At 39.6% G+C, this 21,288-nt stretch overlaps 1 non-coding gene across 1 annotated transcript; it reads right to left on the reverse strand.

The window, feature by feature from the left end:
* Nucleotides 1-818: 818 nt before the first annotated feature.
* TRNAG-GCC (transfer RNA glycine (anticodon GCC)) lies at nucleotides 819-889 on the reverse strand. Its single transcript has one exon. It is a non-coding gene; the product is annotated as a tRNA-Gly (tRNA).
* Between the last annotated feature and the right edge of the window lie 20,399 nt (nucleotides 890-21,288).

Raw genomic sequence — 21,288 nt, forward strand, 5'->3', positions numbered from 1 at the left:
AACTTGGCTGCCCATCCAGCCTCCCCCCCTCCCTCTCTCTCTCTGCCACCCATTCGCGCCCTGCCAGATGGTTATCAAAACGTGCCTATTTTTCATTTCGCGTCACCGGGGCGGTTAGGAACGGGAGTCACCTGCAGCGTTGCAAACACGTGCGATAATTGCGGGAGCGGTCGATGAATTACGATTCGGTGCGATGCTCAATCCCGATCCGTCCGATCGTCGAGGGAGAGAGTGCGATAATTTGGAGTGCATTTTAAAATGCTGAACTCGTTTGTGCAAATGGAAATAAAAATGAGATGATTTTCAACTGTTTCAGCAGAGATGATTACGCAGTGTAGCTAAAGGAATGCTGAAGGTATTCGATTTCGACGCGTGCGTTTGCATTTAGGGCAGAAAATTGAAATGAATGGAATCCATATGCGATAGGAAAATGTGATTCCGTAAAAAAATATAAAATATAATCTCACCCTCTCCATCTTCTCCTTCCTGGCTGGAAGAGATAAAAATATAATAAAAATGATGATGCATCTTTATTAGGGCAAGATTGAGGCTAGGTTGTCCCTTTTCCCACATAAATACTCGTCATTTAGGTGCATGAAAAGGCTTACAATCGTTGTAAGAAAACACTTATAAGAGTGATAAAGAGAAAAATGAAGTTCTCGTGGTACATTGAAGGTAAATAAGTTCAAGTTTGAAAATGTGTATACTTTTGCGGGAACAATGTATCTGATTAATAGATTAATGTCCTGAACGAAAAGATTGAGTTTCGAAATAGGAATTTGTCATTGGAAAAATGTTTTCGGAACAGCGAAAAAACATGCAACGGCCGGGAATGGAACCCGGGCCGCCCGCGTGGCAGGCGAGCATTCTTCCACTGAACCACCGATGCTGTTTTATGAAGAGTAGATTAGTAATACCCAGCGTGACTATCGCAATGCACAGCAGTGTGTGTAGCCAAGTATCAATATACATACTTCGCATCTGTTTTTGGCATATGTATATATGTTTATATATTTGACCCGGGCAAGGCACTCTGGGCACCTGCAGCCCCACCCAAGCTATGTGATTTTTCGGGTACCAGATCTTCCCGGGAAACCATAACCGGCACAGGGAAAGGAACTGGCCCCCCTACCCTGATGTGTGAATTTCACACGCCGTTGGGCTTAGTACTGGGTGAACTCTGCCATCACCAACCAAACCGACCTTCTGGTTGATTACTGTGTTTTTTGTTTTTTTTATATAACTAATTAATATTCAGGTCCAAGATTACGTCCTGAATTTAATGTGGAATAATCTTATTCAGTGCTAAGAATTAGGGAGAATTGTAGTGATTTAATACTTTGACGTGAATGGAGTATGTACCATTCAAAGATAATTCCAAACCACTGCAGATAAGTAAATATTAAACTCAGTTATCTTCGATTAATATCAATTTCTGGCTAATAGGCCACTTACATCCTCATTCTGTGAAGAGAGTTATTTTTTCACTGCGCGGCAAAATTGTCGACATTTTCCGTACATAATGAAAGCAAATTATTACCGCATTACCAATAATGTACGACTTTAATACTTAGAAACTAACTTTATTGATCGAAGGACATAAGTCCCATAGACCTTGAGATAAATATAAAATTACAATGCAACAATTGCAGAGTGTAAAAATCATTCACCTTGACCGGAATAAGGATCCCGGTCCCGAGGAATGATTTTTACACTCAGCAATTGTTGCATTGTAGTGCATATTATCGGATGACTCCGTCAAAAAGTTATTGTCGCGGTATCTTCCGCAGTTTCTTGTAATTTAATAAACATTAAAATTGCTATTGAGCTGAAAACCATTACATAGTACACAGTTACATACCCAAATGATCATAAGTTATTACAGATGTAAATATAATATGGTATTATTGATACAGTATGTATTTGCGATTGAAATAGATGAAATAATTTAATATACAAATATTTAAACGGTGTTGGCTTAAACGGTTGCAGTTGTGCTGTTATTTAGAGGGATTGAGCTTCAAAAGTGGAAAAGTAGGGAACCTTTTCCCACGTGATATTTCGAGTACCAAAAACTCAAACCTGGCATTATTTTGCTGACCTTCTTAGAACTTAGATGGCCACGATCCCTCTGGGAGATAAGCTACCAAGCCTTCCGTTGATTTACATCTCTGGCTTTCAATCTGTGTTACTATCATTTACCCCGTCTTCTGTGCTCATTGTTAGTTTCCTCTTTCCCTAGTCAATTTTTAGCGAGCTTGAGTAAGATTTTGGTATAGAGATAGATAAGGTATATGTCTAAAACATATGAAGTAAGCACATATATGTGACCACTATGAGTTTGAACTCTCAAGGTCGTGCCAATCTTACCACTTCCCCACAATGTTTGGACATTCACGAAAATTTCCTAGAACTTAACTGAGAGCCACCTTAATTTTTCGAAGGGAAAAAAGCTAACGGAATCGTGTAGGTATATTGAAATCAGTTTTTTAAATGTATTTGGGATATTCCGGAAGAATACTCCAAGGGATGTGGCAAATTCCCATCCCCTTTAACTCGTGCTCCAAAGCTGCACAGTGCTCACCGTGAATATTTAATAACACTTCAGTCAAGAACCCTGGTCTTCCTCTCCCCCGTACGCGTCTGGTGGTGAGACCTATTGTTTACAACCGAGGCATTATGACCCAAAGACTCCGGATGAAGCATAATTTCTCAGGGTTGATTGTTTTCGATAAATGTCTTCGAGCCAGTCTTTCAGTCGGAGATTTTAGCAGCGCAAGATTGATGATTGATGAGGGTGTCTTTGGGAAACTTTTACGTAGTCGTTAGGGGCATTTTTGTCCAAAGCTCTCTCGTCAATTGTACGTTGCATCACCAGAAGCAATAAGCGGAGCGCTGTTTAAATGGCTCATCGTACGCAGGTCCCAACCTTTCGACCCTTTTCTTGTGGATGGCTCCTATGAAAGGCGATTATAATAACCCTCGAGATACCATCGGAATGTGCAAACCTTATCGATACTTCAAAGTCATGGCCCATGGAATGGAGGACATGCAATTAAATTTATTTATAGACCAACGAATTATGCCCTAAAAATATTTTATTCTGCTCAAACGGGGGCTTAGTTTAAAAATTACACATTGAATATCCATACCAGTATTCTTTCATGCGTGTTTAAGATTGCAGTAATACATGTATTTCTGTAATGATGGGAATATATTGGACAGAGAAGGAAGGCAAACGATGGCGTTTTGAGCGAGGTGGATGAAGAGAGGAAGTATCAGGGGAAAATCTGAAAAAGGAAGAAAAAAATATGTGGAGGAAATATCGAAATGTGGTGGAATTTTGAAGGCTGCTGTAGAAGAGAGAATTTTTGGTACAATAGTGGGGCAGAGGAAGGAAGAGTGTATGAATGCAGGCAGAAGTTACCGTTAAATAATGACGGAAGTACTGCATGGCAGAAGAAGCCCTCGCGATACGTAGAAGACGTCTTCAGGGACCGTCCAAAACCTACCTTCAACAGAATGCCTTGAATGAGTGAAATGAATTAATCCATCATTAGCTAAACGGATGATATTTTAAATTATTATTTTAACCACTTGACTTACTCGTTTACTCGTGATGATTGAAGCAGCTTAATAACAAAAGAATAGCTTTCAAATTCGAATACTGATGGTGGTTGCAGATCAAAATCGTCGGGGAAGATACCCCTAAAATTGGTTTCCCTAGCAGTCGAAATAAAAATCATGATGGGATCTGAATAGACCAGTTCACCGCAGAGTGCGGAGCATTGAAGTTAATGACATCAAAACTCTATATCGGTCGGATGTCGGAAAACACCGAGATATCGAGATAAACCATGAATGAGTATCGAAGTTTCGATGGTATCGGGAAACGAACAAGATTCGGGTTTCGGAGAGTGTCAAAAATGTCGGATGGCGATGGACGCCGATAGTATCGGACATTGGAGTATGTCGAAGGCGTCAAAGATATCCGTGGTGTCACGCATCGGTGGGTGTAGAATGTCCCCTGAATGCCAACTTTAATATATCAAGTCGATACATCAAAACAAATTGAATTTCTGAAGCTTCTAAATCCTCCGAATTCCCATTTCGTCGACGATATTATGTCGCGCAGCCCTAGTTTCGAATAGATAAACACACTCGGGCCGCCGCGAGTAAAAGCTGTGGAATGATGACTAACACGGTTCTCCGCTCGCTCTTTCTCATTTTCCAATCCCTCTCCCTTCCCACCACTCCATTTCCCATTCCCGAACTCTTGAGAATGGTGAGACGGGAGAGGGGGAGGAAGGGAACGAACGAACGGAGGGGACTTTCGAGAAGATCCGGCTCTATGAGGCGAAGACATTGAGACACCGCCGGATCTGGGACTTCCCTGTTGGTGCTTCGGGCACGCGCTTCGACAAAAAAATCAAAGAATCTGTTATGAATTTTCGTCGATCGAGAAAAAATTAACCGTATCGCATTGTGGGTAGGATGACATGGTCTTCAGCGGGAGGGAGAGGAGGTCATTAGCCTCCCTTAGGAAGAAAGTTTCTCATAAGGCTGGACCAATAAGAATATCTGCAGCGGGAACAGAACATGAGTTAACATGAACAAAGCGATGGGTGAAGATTGCAGAGATGAATATATTTAGAAACAATCAGGGAGGAAACACGTACTGGTGGTAAGAAATGAGTGAAAATGTAAGACAGGAATGTAAAACGAGGCATTAGGAGAGGGGGGAGTAACTAGGAAAAGAATGTTGAACAATCATGTAGACCTGATGGATGACGACAGAAAAGCAATGATGTCCACAGGTATCGTACTAAACGAAGAAAGAAGGTAGACAGTAAAATAAAGGACATGCTCAAAAACTAACTGAAGGGAAAGGAAGAAGTAATTCAAGAATTTCCTCCGATCAGAGAAAAACGGGAAAAGAATAATGGGAGAAGTTTGACTTTCATGTGAAAAAGCGGAAAAAAGTTACAGGATTTTGAAGTGCATCGGGAAAGTGTGTATTGTTGTTTTCGGGTATCTATTTCAAATTTCTAATCTGATTAATTCCAAAATGCGTATCACGTTGGCGTCTTATTTTTGTACGTTGGCCCCGCATCTCGAAAATGAATGTCTTCTAGTGCGTCTCTTCCTAGGTCGCCCAAAATTTCTTTTTCCTTTTGAGCACTCATCTCTCAAAATCTCCACTGTGCTTTTGTAGGGACATACTTGAATAATTGAAATTCACCGAATCATAGGACTTACTTAAACCACATGTTCTTTGGCGGCGTACTTTAATACTTGTTGCGATAGTTGCGTTCCGAACCCATGCCACTATATTTGTTGATCAGTGTTGAAATAGTTCGCTAAATATACGGTATGACGGGCTATTTTATGACTAAGGTAGTATACGCTCCCTAAAATATGCCTTTGATTCCTATTCATTACTTAGAGGGCGGGGAAATTATTATTTTTTTCCTAGTTATTTTACACTCAGTTTACGGATACTCTACTGCCAATATCTTTCATTCCTCCGGTCGAGATCAGCCTTTTAAGACCAGATATATTGAGTAATTTTGGCAAAATTCGTAATTTATTTTCTGTAGGAATTCTCTTTTTATATTTTATGAAGTGGTCAGCCTAGCACATTTCCCTTCAAATATATTTCCTATCCTACGAGTGCAATGCGATTCTCTTTGCATTACCTCCGGTCTGAAATCCTACCTACCTGCCGAGTGCACCTCATGATACGCGCGCTCAAAGCGTCTAACCATATCCCGACGATACCATCAAGGATAAAGCTTCCTCTCCATTAGGCGCTCATTCCGTTAGATGCTTCCACTACTCCTCCACAAATAATTATAGTATGTGTTTACCTCCTTCGAACATTTTCCATAGCTTTTACGGTGAGGTTTTGACTTATGGTTTGCCATTATTTCTTACGCTTCTACACATTCTAGTTTTTTACGGACTTGAGTTGTGGCCCATGGGAAAAGCAAAGAAAGGAAAATAGTAAGTGATAGAAATTTGGTTCTGCAGAATAAAGATGAAAATAAATCGAATTGGCAGAGTAACAAATGATGAAGTACCTTGATGATTGGATGTAGATGAAAATAGATGCAAAATATTTACAAGACGAAGAGAGGAGCTAACTGAGCATATCTTGAGGCATGACAGCTTACTGAAAACTACATTGAAGGAAACTTAGAGGAGAAAAATAACAGAAAAAAAGTCGAAGTTTAATTATGAGAAGCAGGTAAAGGAAAATTCGGTGCAAGGAGCAAGGAGGGAATAAAGAGGCAGATACAAGATTGTTTAGAGAGCTGCTATAAACCAATCCTCGCATTGATAATCCGTGATGATGATGATGCTTCTTCACGTTATAACGCCACAGTACTTACGTGTATCCCAAATTTGAATAAACGTACCGCAGAAAAATGTAGAAGAATGTTCCTTTTTAATTATTGTTACCAAAGTAGGTTTTTGGGCGGAAATTCACTTCGCAATAGCAACCTACCATTGAACAAATTGAACAAATGGTTAAGATAGCAAAATATTTGTTAGTGTATGGAAGTTAACATTGAAATATTTTAAAATATATTCCCATACTAAATGTATGAATTAATTTTGAAAGCACCCTATTAATATAACTTTCAAATTTGGCGATAATGTAGTTTAACTAGTGATTTAGAAGGAATCCTCCGGTAATTCTTCTCCACATATAGTTAATTTTTCGATATCCATTAAATAAAAAATGTTGACCAATTGACTCTTGTCTAGAACCGGTCAAGGAAGCCGTGAACAGCCGTTTCTGGGGTCATCGGCTGAAGAATTATTGGCAAATCAAAGGAGTTATAGAAGCCAGATGACGATGTAAATGATGTTTCAAAATTTTATATTTATATTCTTCGAGAAATCTTTTAATACAACTTAGATTCAAGGGCTTTACTGTTATTTACGATGGAAGTAATTATTTTGAATACATCAGGCCGAATATGACTAACGATCCGTGGAAGAAAAAGGACATTTATGGAGCCGCTTAAAGTGAAGACATTAAACCCACTTCGGTGTGCATAAATTTTTCGTGGTGTTTTTATTTTTATATTTATTAACATACGACGTTAAGCATACATGGAGACTCGTCGAAAGCAGCGTAACATTTGCGTAGGTAATTTACCGAGGGTCAGCTGATAGATTAAACGCGAGACGACATATTATATCGAAGATCTCTTCCTCTCCGACTGCCAAATAAGTCTTCCTGACAGCATAAGATGAGTGGACTTGGAAACTATCGCGGGTCCTCTACAGCTCCCGTATTAGTTCGGAAATTATTTCGTACATCCTGAACCGCCGCCAGCAGAGTGGAGCGATCCGGTCTCCTCGAGCAACTTGTCATTGAATTCGGTTATTTATGGCCGCGGGAAATACTCAATTCATTGAAAAGCACTCCTTGAGGCCTCTATTCCGATATGTGGAGCATTCCTTGGGCATACATACAAAGCAATTTAAGCAAAGCCGTATATAATATTTTGATTCGCGCCGGTTCACGGAAGAAAATGCTCGTACTGAGAAACTGGGAGACGTTTGAATCAAGTGACGTGCAGAAGTTTCTCGTTTTTGAGTTCATTTCGTTTGAGGGCGTGAATGTTGTACGCGAGTCAAATGTCTGTACCGCGGCTTAGCCAGTACAGTATCCTTTGTCTCGACTTCTTTATGTGATATCACTTGAAGATTACTTCAAGTGAAGATATTTGTCCGTCTGCGTATGAGCTATGGTTCCCCGGGAAATTTTTGTCGGGAAACGGAAAAATCTCAAAACTAGTCGTAAATGTATCTTCACTCGAAATTTCCTCTCTCCTCTAGAAATCGCCCTAATTCACTCGCATGTTTAATGAGGTAAATAGCCTGAGATGTAGCTCGTCGCCCACCATAATAACATCCTAGCCAAATAAACTTGAATGACGTCCATTAATTGATCGTCCTTCCCACCTACATGGTTGTAGAGGGATGTATATACACACCTGATCGTCCCTTTGAGGTTTTAGCAGACTAGCAATTATTCTGTTTTCCAAAATGCAAAATCTTAAAAAAGGTTTTATAATAAAAATTTCGGATTTATAATAGCATATCTTGGAGTTTTCTATTTTGTATTATGGTGCTAATTGGTTTTTGAATGATTCAGATTCATAATTATCCTGTTTCTATTAATTTAGGCTTGAATATAATTCGATTTTTTTATATTCCAAATTTCTAGTGCTATGGATCTGTCAAAATGGACAATCTTCGATCTACCGTCAGTCCACCGTAACTGCGATGAAAATGCTATAAGAGTTCTTTATTTTTAAAATCTGGCTGAAACATTTAAATCAGATTGAAAACAATTTCCTACTTCCTATTCATATTCAAATGTATTTATGCATTGAAACACTGTAGGTGTTTAGCAGACTATTTCATTTGACGTAAATTTGATTTAGGTAAGCAGTTCTCAGAAATCGGACTTGCCGGTTTTATCAACTCGCCGATTATTCTAAAATCTAATTGATACTTCTCAACTTTCGAAAATTGTTTTTATGCCAACAGTTCCCATTATTTTATTTAAATTATATTAGCATGCTTAACTTGTTTAAAAAAAAGCTGACTTCGGTTTATCTTTTTGAGAATGGTTGTTCCAGAGCATCAACACCTGCCTTTAGATACATCAATGACCTCAATAACAAGTTCCTCTCGGTCAGTTATTTTTTTTCTTATTATTATATATCTGTTTGATCCAAGAAAGAACAGGAGTTTTGCTAATATATCCACTGAAGTGAAATAAAATTCGCCCATATTTTTCCATAGTCATTTGTATTAAATGGAGCTTAAGGAGAACATTTTCAATAACGGCTATGAGTCGAGTATCATTTCGCAAGGAAGCTTGTTAGTAACTTTCTAATGATGCAAAGAAAAAAAAGCTACGATGGAAATATGTTTACATGCGAAACTTAAATGATTAACACTTGTTGAATATTGGTCGCCATCTCTGTGTCATCCCATTGTTTGCCGTTTAGTCGAAGGACAGAGCATATTATGGCCAATGTTTTTTTTCACCGAGTGCCGTCTTTCTTTTGATGACAATGACTGTTGAGACATCTCGGAAAGAGTGAAAGTTTAGAGGATAATATTTATGCTTGAGTACGCAAAATTATGCACGCGCGAACTTTTGTTTACCTCCTACGCAGCGGTGGGTAATAGAGAGAGGAGGAAGTGACGCAAATGAGACAGTCCAAACCAGTCGTGACTCATTCAATGTGTTTCAGCCAAAATGCAAATGCAATTTGATAGTCCTTTGCTTTGCATGATAGCTTTACTGTCATCTGGGCGAAAGGAAATTTGTGGAGTTAAAAGGCGAGAGGGTATATTGGTCGTCATTCTCGTTACACAGCTGACTGAAGGGTGTCCGGCCACTAAATATCTCCTACGCAGCTTGATCTAATTATATTCCATTCAGCTCTTGGTCCGTGAAATGATGGAGCTGAGCCCTGGTATCTAATCTAATTCCGGTATCTAATGGCATGAGGAAAATAGGACAGACACCCTGCTCTTGAGTCAATTTCTCTGCTTTCCATGAACGAGCCTAGTTTAGATGTGATTATGACTTCAATCTCTTACATCTACTGAAAGCAAGTCCACTTTAATACGGCCGGGCAGACATTTACGATTGGAGCAGCCAAGAAAAGGAGATTAGAAACTATGAAAAATTTGATCACGCGAAATAATGATGGAGTTAAAGGAATAGACACATTTGCGTACGAAAGAGTACTTTGCAGTTGAGTGGGTGGAGAGAGATGCCATAGCAGGAGGTTTACAAGACTGAGAAAAGTTTATAAGAGACGTATTGAATCTCTGAAGACAGTAATTGGAGGAAAAATTGGGGGGAAGAATTACACAGAGAAAAAAACAAGGACGAATTATGGGAAGCAAATGATTGAAGACTTCCGCGCAAGGATCTTTGAGTTAATGAAGAGATTGGAAGGAAACAGGACAGCTCAGCGAGCTGCCACGCACCAATCTACGGATTGATAACCCACTGCGATGGACGTGATGATAAACAAGTCGGCAACGCGTGCACGTAAATAAACTCTAAAGAGAAAAAGAATTCAAACATCTCCTTAAGATCTCCGTCAAGAGGACCAAATTAAATTAGGCTATGCTGCTCTCTGTTTTATTTCTCTCCCGGGCACACAAATATTCCCGCCGTTCCTCGCCGGTTTAGTCCCTATATCCTGAAGCAGAACCTACTTCCGAGGAGAGACCGCATTTTCCCCACACAAGGCGTGTGCTAGAAATACATTACCGTGCTTATTGTAGCATCCGAACATTTCGCGCCATCAATTCTTATAAAATAGGCCGGCGCATTCCTTCCAGTCACGGATAATGGAAGGGAAAAGTCGGATCTCCCTGTCATGCATGTAATTGACTCAAGCCACCTAATTCACCGGGGATCCCGCGTCTCTCTGGAGGCCTATTCTTTTCCTCGAACTTCCTCCGGCATCCAGTTCACTCCTACGCCACTACACACTCTCCTCTCTCTCTCTCTCCCGCCCCCTCTTAGCTCCCAAGCCCTCGCCAAGTAGGAGTGAGAGGGGGAGCAGAAGATAGGAGGGGGTGGGGAGAGAGAGAGAGGCTGTTGCCGGGGAAAAGTGTTGAGACAATTCCCAGGGGAAGTCGTCGAGAAGAATCGATTCCCATGATGCTCTTGTAAATTTCAGGTCTAAACATTTGCGGCGGGAAATTTATGCTTGCCTTAGCCATCGGTGTCGCAGAGGGATCCCTTTTCACGTTACGTCCGCCTGCTACGTTTTAACGGGAAACGCTATTCCTTTATTTTTCTCCCCCCCCCAATCCCTTTCTCTCCCCCAGGAGTTTCAAAGAACACGGTCTTATCTCCCTCTCGTCCTATTTGCGATCGTTGAATGTCCGACCGAACGAGCTTCAATCAGTGTTCCGGGGGAAATGGGTGCATGGCGGAAAGGGAGTGGGTTTAGGGGGGAGGGGAGAAAGAGAGGGTTTGAGGCGTTAAGTCCGTGCTGTAAACATTTCAGTGCCTTTCTTGATTGGTGGTAGGGGTGCTGGGAGGCAATGGAAGTCGCGGGAGTCGTGATGTTGATATAATTCTGAAAGGTGTTCGCCTTTCGCGGCCGTTGTCAAAATCTGACAAGAACCGACAATGATCTCGTGCAGTTTTTTTTTCAAATCCCTTTTGAGTTTATTATTCCTTCGGCCCTCAAGAAACAAGTTCACGAAACCCCTAACCGCAAATATTCGGGCGGTGTGAAGCTCCATACGAACCAGATCTGCCCTAGTAAGGATGTTATTTTATTTTTTTAAATTTAAATCACCTCCTCACTCTTCTAAATTCACCTTCTACCTCCCAGGGATGGGTGCCCCGACAAGAAAAAATGAACCGAATTTTTTATCTAGTAAGTCATATCAATTTCAACCCGTCACCCTTATGGCTCTAAGCATTAGATGTCAATATCCCTGAATGGCTTAGGAGCCTAATGTCTGCTCCAGTATTTTTGCCCCATGAATGCTCTCGGTTTTTAACAATGCTTGGCCCTTCAAAAGTCTACCTAGCATCCATGTGCTTAACTTTGGTTCCACGTCATGGATTGGAAGAACCCCAATATTTAGATGAATATCCAAGCAGAAATACTAAATCAATCGTCTGATTGGGAACGGAAAAATGAAAACTTAAAACTCCAGTTTTAGGAAAGATAAACCTTTAATTTTATTTTCATTTATTAGGTGTATCTAATAATTCCAGGAAAATATGCATAAATTGTAAGGAAATGATAATTAAGATATTTTTCTCCTCAGCTGTAGAATTTACATCCTGTTTTTAAACCAGTTTTTCGTAAATAGGTGATCATATAATCCACTCATTGTTTAGTTGCTCTTTCTCTGTTGGGTATTTTTATTCTTTGAATGTTAGCCAGTAAAGTTTCATTCGGTTGTCATGCTTTTGACAGTACTTGCATCGACCATTAATGCATTCAGGAATGCCCTGCATTTTACAGTTATTTCATATTTCTTCAACTCTCACTTGGTTGTATATCTTTTCAGCTTCATGTCATAATCTTCATTTTCATCGTATATCCTTTTAACATATTTGCATGACTTATTCTTAGCATTTTCATCAGTATCCAATCAGCGTTTAGCTCTTATAATTTCTGCTCTGACTTCCGCGATTTATGCTTTCCCTGGTCTCATTACTTTTTATATAGAGTTTCACCTTACTCAAGTAAATGGAATTGTGTTGTAAAATGGTTGAAAGAAAACTGAAGGAAAGGTTTAAGATCAAAGTGCGATGGTTGTTCGTGCAATTGTTCTTCAACCTGGTCACGAATTCAGTTAGTTCAGGAAGCAGGAGGTTACGTTGTTATTTGGGCCTGTACTTGGGTTGTAATGTTCAGGAAACTTCGGGAGAAAATCACCGTTCGATAATTGGGCCTTTAGGTCGAGGGGAGTTACGTCGTTCCTGATGCCAATCGCTTCGTAAATGCCGACGACTGGTTTCTCTCCTTCCATCCACGTCCCCTTCCCCTCGATTCGCGCTCTACCTTAATTTCTCACCCTGGACGGCACAAATGTCCTCAGTATTCATGTAATGCCTACTGCGATAACTCATGGAACTAGGCAAATCGGTGGGATTTTCACCCGATCGTTGAACGGTTTGCGAAAAATTGGGTGATTTGGCGCGGTAATATCCAGCGTATTATTCGTCAATATTTACAAAAAAACACCTAATTGATGAATCCAGTGAGGCATCCTAAATTGAAGCTTCACCTTCCTCGTAGGTACTTCTTGATGTCTCATTCCTGATTTAGAGTATCGGGTTGATTCCTGCCATATTGAGTTGAAGTTTGAGCTGAGGTGGTATTTTAGGAATGTTCTTAGAATTCAAGAATAAAATAAGAATCGATGAGCAAAAATGTATGAATGTTTAAAAAATAAATTAACAAATATTATTTAATGAAATAAATTCAAAAAATTTTTAAGATGAAAGATATGCATGTATTTTTCAAACAACTATCGAGAGTTGGTCCATGGAATTCGTAAATCTCGGTCGTTGTAGTTAAATAAATGAGGATTTACTTCAGTCTATTTAATTGCTTCCTTTGTGCTCATTTAATTTGTGGGTATTAAAATTGTTTAGAGGGTTTTGTAAAGGCAAGTTTTATGAATATTTCCTTAGTGCTTGGTCAAAAATTGTTTAGTTATTCGCCGAGAAATGATTATCCCTTGTGAAATACCAGTGATCATCGAAAAACTAACCCTAATTTAAAATTAAGATCCGAGAATGCTGAAACAATACAAGATAAAATGCGGGAACATATAATGTATTTAACAATTTTAGAATGAAAGATTGGACGGTAACTTATTATTATTGAATACATTATGTGGAAGGAAGCATACATTACATGTTATCAACAGCTCTAAACCGAAGTAACAACGAAATTGCGTATAAAATTGAAACTCTTCCGACTATTACAACATCATTTGGAATGCACTGAGTGCACAAGTGCGTAACAAAACGCTGGCATGGCTCATGGGAATTGAAAAGTAAGAGAGATATATCGGATTATCTTTATTATGAAGCTACATAGAGTTGGAAATGATCATGCTCTTATTTCATGTATATTCCCAAGTCCGCTCTTCCATTAGAAATAAAAATAAAACCGTCACAAACTGGAAGGCTGATTTCATAATTAAGTAGTAGGACGCAACTCGTGTGAAATTCTCACTTTCTGGGTGGTACCGAGGGACAATTATTTCCCTCTTATACCACCGGTGGTTTTTCAGAGAAATCCGGTGCCCGAAAACAATCTCGGGTCTTAAGTGAAGCTGAGGGTACGCAGAGGCTTCACCCGGAATCGAACCAGGGCCCTCGGGTCGGGAGCTCAGCGCTCTATCAACTAAGCCATAACCTATAAACTAAACCAGATAATACTCTCTCAGTTCAGGCGAAAAGATTCTTTGCGGTGAGACGATCATTTACTATTTCATTTTTTCATCTTACCTTCTTCCGCCCCCACGTTTTCTTCAAAAGAGATGAGCTTTCGTTTCGTTTGAATCTCTTTCAAGAGGCGATTTGCAACCTCATCAAACTGCGATTCTTCATCCAAATCGCTGGGCTTTATTATTGCACTTATCTCACCGTCCCTTTCTGGGTCTCCCTTTATCGCTCCTCCTGGCCATTCCGGCCCTAGTCGCTCCAAATTCGCTCTTTCAAGGGACGCCATGCTTATTCTTTATTATGTGGAGGCTCCTAAGTTGAAAGAGATGACTCTCACGCAGACAGCTGAATGGGCTGAACGAGGGATGTCAATTAGGCCGGCGGGTCACGAATAATCGACGCATAGTCTCTGAGCGAGCGGAGTCGATCTAAATGTACCCAACCGCCACGCGCGAGATAAGGCTACCTCCCTCGTGGTTGAGTGGGTTGGTATCTACGACTCAGCCCTCTTCTGTCGACGGTGTAGATTCAGTACAGTTCTTTAAGCCACTCCGCTCCAAACTTGCGGCGGCCCACCCACAATTCCCCGCGATACTCACATATCTCTCGAGACCCTCATTTCATTTCTTTCTCTCTATTTCCCTAAATATATATAAATATATAATCTATATATATATATATATATATATATATATATATATATGAGATATATATATGTGTATATATATATATATATATATATGTATATATATATGTATATATATATATATATATATATATCTCTTTCTCTCTTCATAGCTCTTTCCCTTCCCTAGCTTCCATTCTCTCCTTCCGTTAACCCTTCGACCACAAAACTCTGGGTGATTAAACACAAACCTAGCATAGCGTTTAACTATTTTCCTTTTGATCTGTCCCTCGGGGCTCAATCGTGGGCCAACTGATAGTTTTCATCGTCTGAATCATAACTATACCCAATCAAAATATCATTTACAAGTGGATTATTTTCAATTATAAAATGATCGCTCTAACTTACCTGATATATTATTATAATCTTAGGAGTTTTTGGGATGTTTTATTGATTTTGTTGTGCGACAAGTAAGAGAACATTTTTTCATCCATTCAGTCCTCTATAACTCTGTGTAATAATAACTGTGTCCACAATCCACTTTAGCAAGAAGGTCGAAACAAAAAGTGTTTTATACCCTCTGTAATTTATGAGTTCTTGTTGGGCAGAATTATATTTAGGCGGTCCTTAAAGACTGTCTATTGCGATATATCGCCTCAAGAGTAATCTATATATCGCGAGAACTTTTTCAATCTTGCTCTGCATTCATTTCTTCATCGTAACTTCCACTTGCCTTCATACTGTCCTCTTCAACATCCACCCAACGTTCTTCCTTTCATCAATATCTCACCATCTTTCAATTAGAAATCCAAAATTTGAAATGTATTTACGCATAGTAACAGTTCAAATATGGTTAAAAAAATATATTTTTCAACTATGTGCTACCTTATCCTAACTATATTGGATTTAATTGATTGATTAATCACGATTACGTTATTTTTAGTTTCGAAATCCAGCTAGTCCTAAGGTGCATTATTTCTATTGTCCGAGAAACTTTTGTAAATCTTAAATCGATGTAAAACATTTTCATCAGGAGTGTTGGTAAGTAAAGCAATATCATGATTTTTTCATGCTGGTAAAAGTGGGGTATGATTGTGTAGAGGATAAGGTATGTAATTGCTCAGTATTCAAGAAACGTTCGCATATCAATCGTTTGGGCGTGCTTTATATAAGGAGGAGAGAGACGACCTGGTAACTCTTAAGAGACTCGGAAAAAATGTTATGTACCAAAATGAATAACGCAAGATTTCTGTTATTAGATTTGTATGCATGAGGAGCCCATAGTTCTACAGTTATGATTTCAAAAAGATGCTATCAAAAGAGTTATCGACAAAGAAGTCGACAAAAGAGTTATGTTTTTGAGGGAACTTTATTATGCTTACAGTAACAGTCATGTATAATCATCCCACAAAATTCCAATAAAAAATAGCGTTTCCTCGAACAAATCAATTTCTTATCTCAGTGTCAGATGGGTCGGGGATAATTTCGAAACCACCACTTTTATGATGATTTGGGCGAGATTACGTGTACCTTAGTAATAAAGTTCTGGATACAAGGCCCACAGTACACATCTGCTGTACCTCTTGGCCATCTCGTTTGATGATTCCTTGAAACCATTCATATAATGGTATTTGAGTTGACTTCGGGCATCGTATTGATCAATGTAAAGAAGAAAATGGTTTCATTTTGACCGCATGAAATCTCCGTACCCTTTCTAATTTCATTTGATATTTAGGTGTGTGTGTACATGTGTGGGAGTGTACATATGTGTATGTGTGATTTGAAGTTTCAGATATACACATAACCATTCAGTACACATGCTAATTGAAATGATTGTAATGATATTAAACTTTTTCTAAATCTCACAAGTCTTCAAATTGTCCATCTATTTTACCTAGGGTTGAATCCTATGGATCAATTGCATGATAAGACAAATCTTCTTAATCCTATTCTATCTGCAATGAGTTTTAGATGCGGATTCTAATGCCTTGAAAAAATTCTAAAAAAGGCAAATTTTTTATCACGGTTTCCCTCGCACTACACGTAACTCTACAAAGCGGAAGGCATTCTTTATAAATGGACCATTCATGATCATGGATTGTATTTCCAACGGGAACAAGTACATTACAGTTGAGAACCTTCCCTGTATTTTTCTCTTTTATTTTTTTTTAACACACCCTTTTCGCCGGACCACCATCCACACTCCTTCCTTAGCCCACTCCATGTAAACGTGACCTAGCGGTTCCGGGGCAGGATTCGCAATTTGACATTCCTTTGTCTTTCGCAAATATTTTGGAACTCGATCTCAGGAGTGAAGTTTTGGGTGGACACAAAAAGAAAAAGGAATGTAATAGACTCCCCATCATAAGTTCGCGGAAAGTGAGCCGTCCGATGGAGTCTTCCCTTCTGCCTCCAATCCGACGTACCGGGCCACATTTTAAAAATGCTCACGCGCGGAGAGGCGGAGGTTCGTTTGAACTTCTCGAGTCGGTCGAGATAGTTGAGAAGGAAGAAAGAGTGAGACGCTCCTTTTTGAGTTCAACCATTAGGTGGTATACGGTGGAGGGGTCCCCCGGGCCGTTACCGTCCTCGGAAAACGCTCTTAACCATCATGGATCGTGATGGAGGTGAGACGAGGTGTTATTCGCAGCCCGGATATTCAGGAAGAAGTCCTGACAAGGATACTAGTCACTATGGAAAAGGGGTTGAATAAGAAAAATGTCAAGGTAAACAAGATTTAAACTAGGATAATGCCATGCAGTCGAATTAGAACACCTACTGCTAGTAAGACTAGGGAAGGTTCACTGGAACGAGTTGAAGAGTTTTTCTATTTATGCAATAGGATCACTGACGATAAAATAAATTAAAGGGATATGGTGTGTGCAGAATAGGAATAGCGAAGGAGGCTTTCAATCAGAAGATGCAGCTATCGGAAAGCTGTACTAACATAAACATAAGGAAGCGATTTATTGTGTAGAGTCTGCTTTTCGATGGATGCGTGACGATAGTGGTGGCAGAGAAAAGAAGATTGGTGAAAATGGAAATATGGTGGTACAGAAGAAAATAGATAGAAAAAGGATGACAATGAAAGCACTTCAAAGAGTGGGCGAAGGAAGAATCCAATGGAGGACACTTGCAAGCAGGAGAGGGATATTAATTGGACGTATCCCTTGGAAAGGGTAGCTACGGAGAAGAATTTATTTGAAGGAAACATGGAGGGTAGGAATTATTAGGAAAAAAAATTGAGTGGTAAGCCATAGGTGAACAATGAGAAGAGTCTAATGGTAAATGTCGGTGGCATAAACTATGAGGGAATGGAGAAGCAGGGATGAGCATAGTTTGTGGGTCTGCTAAAAGCAATCCTCGGATTTAATACCCGTGGTGATGATATTCAGAGCCGCAACGTAGACATGCCGGACCTCGCGTTTTCTTCCCGGACCCCCCTTCACCCTCCCCAAGCCGCACACGGTGCTCTCGATGTGGGCTGGAGGGAGAGCAGGGTGGTAAGTAGCGGGGCACTCGTCCCCGTGGGTTAGTGCGAAGTTTGACCCCGTCACATTCCCAACGACTGCCTCCTCCTCCTCTCCCCAATAAGGTTGGAACGTGTGGGCTTACTCGGGTAGGACCGACGTGGTTTGAGATTTTTCGATAGGATTCCCCTCTCTTTCCTTGACGACTCCATCTGTCTCCTGAAGTATTTAAATGTTCATTCATTCATCTGTCCTTCCAGATCTCCTATATAGGGAGCTAAGGCTAAAAAATTGAATGATTAATAATAAGAATCATCAACATCTACACTTCAGCCCTCAAGCCGCCGCAAGGGCGTTTGGAAGGCATGGATCAAGGGCACCAGCTATACAGGCACGTCTTTGAGTTCATGAAAACATAATTTTATTTCACATATAAGAGCAGGTAAACTTACACCAATGCGCAAACGCATATACGAATCATATAATAGCTGTGTTTTGACTAAATGAAGAAAGTTTGTTTTTTAAATGAAAAACATTCTGGCGCTTGGGATCGATTTTGTTCTGTGTATCGTCCAAGGGAAGAGCGAATTGCTGAACTTGTCTGTGTTGGTGTCTATATCTCTTATTTCATGTTGGTAGATGACTTGACCAATATGATTTGGGACCAAAATGTACTCTCGGGCGATGAGGTACGGATCTCGTCTTTTATAACCATGAAATTTTAAATTACAGCTAAATTTTAGCTAAAGTGGTCTTAACTTTGAGCAGATTCACATAAATAAAATATGAAATCCCCTGCAGTACCTCTTTATTAAATATATGAAAGTATGATGCACTCACGTCTGTTTGAATGCATGTTATTCCCATTTATTAAAAAAATTGCGTATGTGTTGTCTGTTTATATATATCTATAAAGGGGACGGGGGAGAGGACATATAGAAATACAACTTTACATAAACCCATAGGTACCTATAAAGTTGTCTTCATAGGTGCCTATGAGGCTTAAAAAGCCCAAATTGTCATTATACGGATCCAATACACTTCGCTATTAAACAAGAAATTCCTCGTCATGAATAAAATCCAGCCCAAAGAGTTCGTGTACTTATTAAAGAGATTTAATTTTCACGTTTCACCAACAGAACTTACATTTATTGCAGAACTTACGTATATGGTACTTTGAATACCAGACTAGACAGTGTTACGTAAACTCAATAGTTCCAACTCTGTTAAGTGTGAGGCAATGAGATACATTAGCCGTGTTCCTCTCCTCCTATCTGATCCTACCCCTCCATCTACTGAGTATGGTAAATTTGCCATTAAACTTTTTTCTATCGGTTTTGACCAAGCTTGGAAGATGAATTACAGGTATGTCTGTCTGGTATGTCTCAGTGCTAGAACTGTTTACCATTCAAAGGAGAAATTGATTACTTGTCGAAAACAAACTATTTTCGGAGCAATTAAACATTTCAACCTGGAACTTGTTAATCTAATCTGGTACCCGTGATTACTTCACTTCGTGTCCCTATATATATAAATAAATAAACAAATAAAATAAAATACCCGTAAAAGGACACTCACATTTTAAATTGTTTAAGCTTTCAGCCTCCTCTGAGGCCTCCTTCAGGTCAGACTCTATATGTACATATATTTATACATAAAATGTATAACAATTAGCTATATATATATATATATATATATATATATATATATATATATATATATATATGCACACATATCTACAGTGTGGATCTTTCAATTCGCTTAAAAGAATACAGATTGAAGGTGTCGTAAAATATTTTTTTCACTTCCAAAGCTACAGCACTGCACTGTATCTATGGAAGCAATAATTACACGTATGGACATAAACATTCATGTACACATGCTTAACGTGCATTTTCTTAGAAAAATTCTATGGTAAAATATTTGATTCTCATAAACTAAGTTCTGATCTTCAACGTCAGATTGCCATATTGCTATTTCGTTCTTTAGTTTTCTTCACTGTTTCTCGATGAGAATCTTCGTATCAATTTAGGTGAGACGAAATGTGGAATGTCACTGGCATTAGCTTAGGAAAAGAAATAATTTCCTCTTAGAACACGGTGTGTTTTGCAAGTGTTCCTTGAGAAATAGATTGGAGAATTTGCCCTTCAGTAATACAGCTTTTTTTATTAATCATGGAGCGCTAAACATTAGTTAAAAAAAATCATGTACTACAGATACGAGGGTCATCCGGAAAGTAGTACCCGTTCGTGCCGCATGAAGTGCTGACGACGCGAGTAGCCGCTGGACGAGGTCAGATAGCTTCAGTGGCTTGTCTGCCTTCTCTGAGCCAAGTTGCGTGACGCTAGCATTGCCTGTGTTGTTTCTGTGATTGTTTACAATGTTTAAAAAAATTGAGAACGCCGCCAGTTGTGAAGTGAGGGCAGTGATTAAATTCCTCAATGCAAGAAACGTTCGCCTAATTGGCGATATTCATCGCCAATTAAAGGAGGTGTATGGAGACAATGTAATGGACGAGTCGTCTGTTCGGCGGTGGTGTCGCAACTTCAACATGGGGAGGGGGAACACACACGACGATGAGCGTTCGGGGAGACCGTCTGTCATTACAGACCAACTGGTGAGCTCAGTTGACGAATTCGTGAGGAACGATCGGCGCGTCACAATTGATGACATCTGTGAGCATTTTCCCAATGTTTCTCGAACAATTGTTCATGAAATTGTTAAACACCATCTGCATTATGCAAAAATTTGTGCAAGATGGGTCCCTCGCGTATCTCAATGAGCTGGCGGCGAAGGACTATGCAGCAGGAATACAGAAACTTGTCACACGTTATGACAAATGCCTTAATTTGCTTGGAGATTATGTTGAGAAGTAGTTTAAAGTATCCTCTTTCAAATAAAATTTTTTATGTTTGTTAATATTTACTTTTGTGTCTTTAATTCACGAACGGGTACTACTTTCCGGATGACCCTCGTACAAATCATATGTCCGCACCTAATTGTTTCGAAGCGTTCCGCATCATTAACCTAATGTCTCACGATGGCCGTAATTTTCAGCGGTAGTTGGCGGAGTACCGTAGGGAGATCCTGAGAAAATTTTATTATTCCGCGAACATAAACGAGAGCGTATTTTCCAGCATACACGACCCGAATCCATAAAAATCCAAGTCATATGCGTGCGTGACTCAGGGCGCCGTTTC

This window comes from Hetaerina americana, unplaced genomic scaffold, assembly GCF_022747635.1.
Source record: "Hetaerina americana unplaced genomic scaffold, ioHetAmer1.1.p SCAF_7, whole genome shotgun sequence".
Classification (NCBI taxonomy): domain Eukaryota; kingdom Metazoa; phylum Arthropoda; class Insecta; order Odonata; family Calopterygidae; genus Hetaerina; species Hetaerina americana.